We start from the raw sequence: 9,697 nt of genomic DNA on the forward strand, positions 1-9,697 counted from the left end.
TCTTCTCAAGCGCTTTCTCTCGGCGCGTTCGATTATCATCAGGTTCGATTGTAGTCGTTATCGTTTTCTTTTTCTTTTCCTTTGAGTCTTGCTGTATTTATAGCTTTTTTCTCATCAATAGCTCCTGATGATAATCGGACGCACCGATGAAACGCGCTTGAGAAAAATATGGCTGAACAACAATTTTTGGGCGCCATTTAGAACACCTACCATACACATAATGATGCAATGCAGAAGGGGTTAGAAACATTTCTTCCAATGCTTAAATCTAATATCAGTAACGCAAAATCGAAAACCCTATCGTCATTGCATTCTTTACTCTATCTATCTATCTATCTATCTATCTATCTATCCATATATGTATATATATTGGCAATAAACCAACTGTTTTGCACTATAAAATCGGACGGTGTGGACCTCAGAAACTCATAATTCATTGGAAATTAAAACGTCAGTATTTTATGTCTTTTTCGCCCTCACGATCAAATGAATGCACACTTCAAAAACGCTTTAAAATTTATTCCTTTTTCTTTTCATAGATTCATAACCCCCATTATTCATCCCCTGAGACCGAGGGAAAACAATGCTACTTTTTTCTACTGGGTCCCTCTTTTCTGCATAAGAACGACATTGTTTTCCACATTTGCATAACATAACTATTTATGAAGGAGTCATCTCTTGATAGAAACTAGTTACACTCGTATTAAACTTTTACGACTTATCGAAACTGAAACGCCTCTCATGCATAAAATATTCCCGGGCAACGCCAGGGATTAATTACTATTTATGAAATGGCGTAAATATTTCGAGATAGCAAGTTATAAATAGGGCTATGAAAAGACAATATTCTTTTCATAATTTTGACTCTCGATTATATATCAGTTAATATCTTATATGTGTTTGATTGCTATTTCGTTCTTGTGGGTGTAGTGGGGGTCGATCGATAATAAGAAAAGCGCCAGGGCAAATAAAAATGGAATGATTCCGAAATAATCTTAAGAGTTTAATAAATTGGGGTTCAAACATATACTCGCACGCACACATATACAAACGCTCAAATATACAAACATACATACAGAACGACTTACGGACAGAATTTATGCGTCAGATTTTTTTTAGATAAGGATTGAATGTTATTAATATCTTATATGTTTTTAGTGGTTCTCGATTGATTAACTGTGTCGGATATCTACTCGAGTCGATAGTAAAAACAATGATAAGAATATTCTCTTGTCATAGACCTAATGTGATAATTAAATTGATTGACTTACCGAGGGTGGCTCAGTGGGAAGGGAAAGACACTCATGACTGTGAACGGTCCGGCCTGGTGTTTGTTAATGAAGAAAATAGGATGTCTATTCCTTATAGCTTAAATAGACATTCCAGTCTCGTTTCAATCTCGCTGAACGAGAGATTGAGGCTATAAAAAGAGTCACCTTTGTAGGCTTGTTGTTGTTGTAGTTTGTTCTTGTCGTTGTTAGAGATCTATCAGACCGGTACGACAACTGTTAACAGCGCGTTATATTTACAAGGATACGTTTGCTTGTAAACAATGAGGTAATTTTTCGTTGCAAGCTAAACGTCGGTAGGAAATATTGATTAACTGTGTCGGATATCTACTCCATAGTCAAAACAATGATAAGAATATTCTCTTGTCATAGACCTAATTATGAGCAAAAAGGGAAAGCAGATGATGCATCAATAAAGACTGTTACAAAATGAAAAATACATCTCAGAAAGAAAATAAAAGTACCTTAAAGACACATTCTCTAGTTTAATCCCGGCTTAAATATATCTGTCTATCTGTTATATATATAGTTCATTATTATTCTTGTTCTTATTCTTGTTGTTTTTGTTATTGTTGTTATTAAAAGTGCATGTTAGAGAGTCTTATTAAGAGAGAGTCTTATTACAAGTGATGTTGTTGTGTGTTCGTGTTATGACGTGATTCATATATATAAAATGTTCATACTTAGAAGTGTAGAAGCTCTTTGAGTGTTGAGACATTGTGTATGTAAAGACATTTTAAACCACATGATATACATAAGACAAATAATGACAATTTCCACTTTACCTTTTTGGTAGAATTACAACAAAAAGACGACGTTTATAAAAACACATGATGGGTTTATTTCCATGGACCGGCCGGTGGCTTTGCTTTCAGGAATTCAAAGTTTCACATTCTATGTTTCAAAGGCGGCCGTCTCGCTTCTAGACGTTCGACTCCCAACTCCAGACTATCGTCTGTCGTCCTCAGACTTCCACTGACTCTCTCTCAGACTCTCCCCCAGATTTTCCCTGCTTAACTCTAAAGTTTCTAACTATATCGAGAACTTCCCATTTTCCATGACGTCATACACATGTTAAAACATGTGTCTTCTTTCACGTGTTCTGGACATGCGTGTCCAAAACTTTTTCCTTTGTTTACAAAAGGAATGTTAACCTATATTCCCAGTAACCTATATTTCCAATATGTTAAAAACATGTTTATTAAATTATCTTGTAGTTGCATTCTTTCAATTGTTTTTCATAACAGAATTTACAATGCACATTCTTTTCTTGAAACTATTTTATCTTTAAGCTACACAATGGTTTCTTTTTTACATTCCATTTGCTAATTCTCTCTCGTAATCTATTTTTAAACCTAAATTACGAGGTTCGAATTTCGTCTATTCTATTTCATTTTCATTTTAACTAAATCTCACTATTTTTATACTTACATAAAAAGGGGACAGCCCTTATCATGTAACATATCTATCTATTTTACCTAAACATTTGAGGGTTTGTCTCGCTCAAGCATTGATATTAAAAGACTACTTTTTCTATTAAAATATTATTAATGCGAACTTCTTAATATACTCAGTCATAAATAGGTAGGAAGGACTTGCAGAGAACAGAAAAGAAATAGTTGCCTCTCGGCTGATGAGACCAAACTCCGTACACGTATTCTACCATCAAGAACTAATATATTATCTTTATGCTTTTAGAAGATATCCAATAAATATATATATATATATATATATATATATATATATATATATATATATAACTACTTCATTTACTCACATAAAGTTGATATACAAAAGTATAAATGTATACGTAAACTTAAGTGTTTACTTCAATGGTGCTCAATACGTAGGTAGAGCTGATTAGTAAGTTATAAAATATATATGGAGATTAAGCTACAATGAATATTACGCGTTTTATCCACTCTAGGACTCTTCAGCCTGAAGAGTCCTAGAGTGGATGAAACGCGGAATATTCAGTGTAACTTAATCGCCATATACATTTTATAACTTACTATATATATATATATATATATATATATATATATATATATATATATATATATATATGGAGAGAGAGAGAGAGAGCGAGAGAGAGAGAAATATATTCTTTATTATTCTAAAATAATATTATAAAGCGAACAAGGAAAAGCAACAGAAACTATTATTTTTAGCGATTTTAATACTAAATCGTGTCTATTATAAAGCTCATTTTTATTTTCATACTTTGAATTGAGTTGTCTTTCCTCATACATAATGGCAATCAGGGCAAGGACAACAGCATACTTTTTTCATTCTTTTGACTCTCGAGTATATATCAGACACAGTTAGACACAGTTAATCAACCGAGAACCACATCAATCTATATAAAAAAACATATAGGTTATTGACGGATACACAGTCGAGTCAAAACAATGAAAAGAATATGCTATTCTCATTGACAAAGACATAAATATGCGGTAACTACATGAAGTTGAACTAATTTTGTATGTACTTTTAAAAAGTGGTAATTAATTCCTTATTAATTTTTTTATAGTGCCTTAAATAGATGGTTAGTTCGATTTCAATATTACACTGAATTCGATTTATGCATTGTTTCTACATTGGCATAATTGCGGGAGTTACAGAAAAATGGTTCTAGCACACACACACACACACACACACACACACACACACACACTCACACACATATATATATATATATATATATATATATATATATATATATATGTGTGTGTGTGTGTGTATGTATGTGTATATATATATATATATATATATATATATATATATATATATATATATATAGTAGTGGAACACGACATACCCGACCACCTAGCGGATTCATCTGGAAACTCGTAACTTGGATTTTCGCTCGTATGTAGGGGAGGATTTTTACTCTGATGCAATCTCGTGTCTCGAATTTTTCCTACCTAGGTTCGCTCGTATGTTAGGGATCCACTGTATATATATATACATATATATATATATATATATATATATATATATATATATATATATATTTATAACAATTTAATAACATGTTAAATCTAGTTCATGGATGGTTTTCAACCATTCATGAACTAGATTTAACAACATCCCAATAAATGGATTGACGATGATACTTACGGGCTTTAAAGGTGGACCAATAAAAAATATATCTGCCTTACTTAAAAAAAGGTTGTTTTATTTTTGGTTTCTTTAAACCCCCACCCACTCTTTTTGCTGATGAGGAGACTTTGTTTTATTAAATCAAACGATAAAATTATTGTCCAATGCGTATTGTCTGTCTCAATAAAAAAATCGTTTCCGAAACGATCGTACAATTTATTGATATTGAAACCGATTTTTAATTTTTAATTTTAAATTATCAATCATTTTATTCAATATATATATATATATATATATATATATATATATATATATATATATATATATATATACATGGGAAGGATGACCCTGTTGATGTTGAAACCTTTTTACCAAACGCCTTAATGTTTGGTCAGCAAACTTGAAATTGAGGTATAGGATATTTGGACATGTAGTACTCTTTTAGTTTTATTTATATCCAGTGAAGTACTTTCTAAAGGGTCATAATTGGAGAAAAAAACATCGACTTTGAAGTCGGCTACACACGTTTTTTTTTCTGCGCATGCATTAAATAAAAGTTATAGATTAAATACCGTTATGTTTTTTAAGTTTCTCTATTCGTATTGATTTAGGTTATATATTAACAGATAAGTCTGGCGAGCTATATCATGGTTTCGATGTTAACTAGAGCCATTTTAAAAAAACATTATTACTGTATACAGACATGACAGAAGAATAGACACTAAGATAAATGCTGTTCCTAAGAATAATATATGGTTATTTATATTAACAGACAATAACAGTGCAGAACTAACTTCGAGCATCTCATGAAAATTGCACCTTATAACAGTATGCATTGCATTATGCCACGAGCATCAGACCTATCAAAATTTCTGCGAAACCTGTGTCAACATGAAGATAGTCTTAGTTAACGCAAAATTGCAGATAATCTTTCAAGACTCCTTCCTACTGTTAATTCACAAGAGAGGACAAAGAGTGCACAAAACCTTATCAAGATTGCCCCTGAAAGAACCTTGCATCTCGTGAGAAGAAATATTGAAAAGAATCCTGGGTGCAAAATCTTTTACATTGCAACACCTTGTGTAATTTTTCAGAACAGTTGTTAGGTATCGTTATAAGCCGGGCTACTATGGTAGAGCTGCGTAGGAAAAAAAATCTTTTTCGTCTTTCTAATATTAAGCGCGGAAAAGATTGGGCTGGTGAGATGGTGTAGAGAACTATGACCTTTTGGACCAATTGTATTTTCTCTTATGAGTCACGATTTGCATTTTTTTTAGACAGTAGGAGGATATGGATAGAGTTTGACTGTAAAAGACTGCAGCCATCGCTGAAACATGGGGGTTTCTCGATTATGCTATGCTTTGCAATTTTGAGTGATGGTCGGTTGAACCTGGTTGAGTGCGAGAGAAACATCAATTCTGTTAAATATGCTTCAATATTACATGTAAGATTTTTACCAATATGCTCAAGTGGTAAAATGAACCAAGTTAACTCCCTATTTATGGAAGACGGAGCTTGTTGTCACTCTGCTATCGTAATAAAACATTGGTTGAGCCAAAATAGAAATAATAAACTTCCCTGGCCAAGTTAGTCAGTCCTCGGATATGAACCCAAATGAAAACCTTTGGGGCATAATTAGACCAGAACCTTCGGAAAAAGAAAAGGAAGACATTTTCTAAGCCTGAACTTTTAGCATTATTAGGTCACGCATAGCAAGAAATTCCTCAAGAGGATATTCCTTAACTCATCCATGCCATGCCTAGCATTAAAACAGCAAAAGGATTAGTTACTATTATAAGAAGACATACTAGATAAGTGAAAATGATATTAAGATAAGGCTAGAATCGAACGCTGTAAGCAAGTGTTAAAGATAATGGAAAATGGAATGTTAGAAATTAAGTCCATTCTTAATTCTATTAGAAATAGTTAAATATTGTTAATTCTATTAGAAATAGTTAAATATTGTTTATGTCGGAAAATAATCGATTGCCCATTCTTATAGAAATCTCGATATTAAATATGTTAGTTAAATGAATGCAAAATGCAAGTTAAAATATACTGTTTAAAAACAGGTTAGACTAAAAATTGAGGATTCTTTTTTTTTGCCAAAAGTGTATTGGACGGATATCTGTAGAAAAGGTGATATAGTCAGGTTGGTAAACACTTCTGACGTCATAAACAAATGAGATTTCTCGATATAGGAATCTGAGGGTTACACGTTAGAGGTTAATAAGGATCAGATTTTCAGAGCAGATCACACACGGTAATAGTCAGTTGGAAAGGAGACCCCCTTAGAAGCGACGGGAAGAAAATAGAGAAGAAAATGTAAATTGAAGTTTGAATTCCTGACATCACCGATTGGTCGATTGAAGAATAAAGAAAGCAACTATGTTTTTAACCTTTATCTCGTGCCGTCATTCCTTACAACCAGCAAATGTAAATGTGTTTTATCACCATCTTTAACGATCATTGTAAAACCCTAACAAGTAATGTACCTCCTCCATCATAGGTGTAGTATCTCCTATCTCTATATGTGCTAACAAGAATCATTACAGTCAGATATAAATGTCTCCCTCCTTATCATCATCATCTGCTCTGAGTCTCCGTTAATGTGTCCCCAATATGAGCCCCCTGCTACACAACATGTCTATGAGTGTTTATTCTTTTCTCTCATATCTGTGTATATTAGTTGTAATATAATAAGCAATAGAAAAGTTGCCCTATATTATTAAATAGGAAACTTGCATGAGTTTAAATATATGTAAGCGTACTTTTCGACCGGGCAACGACGGGCCACGTGCTAGCGTATATATGTATAAGTCTATTTCTATTTAACAAGTTTAGTAAAGTTTTTTTTTCTTCCTTATATAAATGAACTCTCTTTGGTCATTATAAACATATTAATAGTCGGATTATGTAGGTGCTAAGTCTGCGATAGTTAATATATTATTAATATTATATTTAATATATTATATAATATATTAATATATGCGTTAATATATTTTTTCCATCCGGGAATTTTAACTGCATTCTTTATTTTTATTTTTTCATTTTTTATTCAAAACTTCTTTAGACTATATATATATATATATATATATATATATATATATATATATATATATATATATATATATTTGATGACTTTCCGTCATCTTCATAGTTGTTATTGTTTCGCCACGTTTCGGCCAACTATTTCTCTGGCCTTCGTCAGGCAGTTAGCCGCAACAGGATATGAATGCTGAGTCTCTTAACTGCATCCTCAGTAATTACTGCCTTCCATAGTTGTTGTCTCGCCACGTTTTGGCCAACTAATTTTTGGCTTTACTCGGGTAGGAATAAAACCACTATCTTCAGACAATATTCACCTAGAACCGTAGAAATTCAACGTCTGTATCAACTGCGCTATGTTTTGCCTTTTTCTAATATTTTTATGCATAGTTATCTGCATTAAAGGTGTATTTCATTAATATTTTTATAACATAAGCGCTTATATACATGAAAATAAAAGAAAAACGCTATCTTTTAGTCAATGAAACTTTTGTCAAAAGAGTTTCATATTGAAATGCATTACACAGTAATGTATCCGTTACGTCATGGACTATATACATGGTTCCATTCGGAATTTTGTACAGATTATTAAGTTTTAAACAAATATTCTTAAGTTCTATCAAAAAATCCACGAGTTCGATAAGAAAAACTTGGAGAATGCCGGAGTTTACATCGAAGAATTGTGTGAATAAAGATGAGAGCAATAGACCGAATTAGCCAAATTATCAATCCTCATCTAAAAAAATTCTGAAGCATAAATTCTGTCTGTAAGTCTGTATGTATGTATGTATGTATGTATGTATGTATGTATTTTTGTATATTTGAGCGTTTGTATGTGTGTGCGTGCGAGTGTTTGAACCCCACTTTATCAAACACTTCCCCGATCGTTAACTTCAAGAGTATTTCGGAATCATTCCCAATTTTGTTTGTCCTTACGCTTTTCTTAATATCGATCGACCCCCACCACAACACAAGAACAAAATAGCTGTTACAAGAAGAAGAAGAAGAAGAAGAAGAAGAAGAAGAAGAAGAAAGGAAGAAAGAAAGAAAGAAGGAAAGAAAAAAGGAAAAAAAAACAAGAACAAGAAGAAAACGAGCGAAATTATTTCCTCGACTTATTTGGCGCAATAGAGCGAACAGAATGTCGGACCGGTCAAATGAAAGTTTTGGCTAAGAATTAGCAAATGTGAGTCGGTCAAGGGTGGAGACCGTGGGTCACAACTGGGTCGCACATAAGGCGTAATGAAGGCTGGGTGGACGTAAAACATAATCAAAACAAAGAAAGGAAAGGGAAACTATCTGGAAAGATACTGAATATTTAAAGCGAGATAAATGGGTTGACTAAAATAAATCTTAGTTTAAAAAAAATTGTACAACTTTAATACACGTAAGAAATCTGCATGAATTAAAATATATTTAAGTGTATTTTTCGACAGGCCAACGCCGAGCTGCCTGTCAGTATATATATACATATATATATATATATATATATATATATATATATATATATATATATGTATATATATATATATATATATATACAGACACACACCTTTATATATGTATATATATATATATGCATATACATACAGACACACACCTATAAATATATATATATATATATATATATGCATTTATGTATATACTTTCGGGGTATAAGTTATACTTAAGCGTAATTTACGACAGGCCAAAGATATATATATATATATATATATATATATATATATATATATATATATATATATATATATATATATATATGGACCATTTTGCTTTAAACATAATAAAAAAGACATTAAAAGAAACGTTTTGGCATCGAAAAATCGGTACAAATTTTCCGATTCTGATACCGATTTCGATACCCTCAAATATTCCGATTTTCCCGATATCCGATCCCGATTCCGATTAATCGTCCCATAATAAGTCCAGCGTGAGGATGTATATAATCCGAATACATCTTCAGGCTGGACTTACTATGGAATCTATTCTCTTTAAAGAACTACTTTGCATTTCGGATCAACTAGAGAGGATTTTCATGCAAGCTGAATACGCGGTTTGTTTTTATATATATTTGTTTACATAGGCAACATTTTTGCACTTTTTTATTTGGCAATAACTACAGTAAATTGAGGTTTCACAGCATTGCTACAAATATAAATTGCTGATTTCTTTCTGTCCTCTGATCAAAAGAATAACAAGAATAGCATTCTTCGAAACTCCGCGGAATAAGGACTTTGTAAATTGTTTTCTGAAGT

Source organism: Euprymna scolopes, chromosome 27 (genome assembly GCF_053919585.1).
Source record: "Euprymna scolopes isolate OS-2025 chromosome 27, ASM5391958v1, whole genome shotgun sequence".
Taxonomy (NCBI): Eukaryota; Metazoa; Mollusca; class Cephalopoda; order Sepiida; family Sepiolidae; genus Euprymna; species Euprymna scolopes.